The 211-nt window shown below is 49.8% G+C and overlaps 1 non-coding gene across 1 annotated transcript; it reads right to left on the bottom strand.

Moving 5' to 3' along the window:
- Positions 1-52: 52 nt before the first annotated feature.
- trnag-ucc (transfer RNA glycine (anticodon UCC)) lies at positions 53-124 on the bottom strand. Its single transcript has one exon. It is a non-coding gene; the product is annotated as a tRNA-Gly (tRNA).
- Between the last annotated feature and the right edge of the window lie 87 nt (positions 125-211).

The following is a 211-nucleotide window of genomic DNA, read 5'->3' on the forward strand; positions in this document are numbered from 1 at the left end:
CCAGAGGTTGCAGAAGGAGTTCCGCTTTGACTTCAGCCCAGACCAAAGGAAATGCGTTGGCCGGGAATCGAACCCGGCTCAACTCCTTGGAAGGCAGCTATGCTCACCACTATACCACCAACGCAGGCTGATTCTAACGGACTGCCTTTGCACGTGGATCCTTTAGATCACCCGTGACACACTCTGAATACATATGAATTAAAATAATGAG

This window comes from Sinocyclocheilus anshuiensis, unplaced genomic scaffold, assembly GCF_001515605.1.
Source record: "Sinocyclocheilus anshuiensis isolate Anshui unplaced genomic scaffold, SAMN03320099.WGS_v1.1 C30647171, whole genome shotgun sequence".
Lineage (NCBI taxonomy): Eukaryota > Metazoa > Chordata > Actinopteri > Cypriniformes > Cyprinidae > Sinocyclocheilus > Sinocyclocheilus anshuiensis.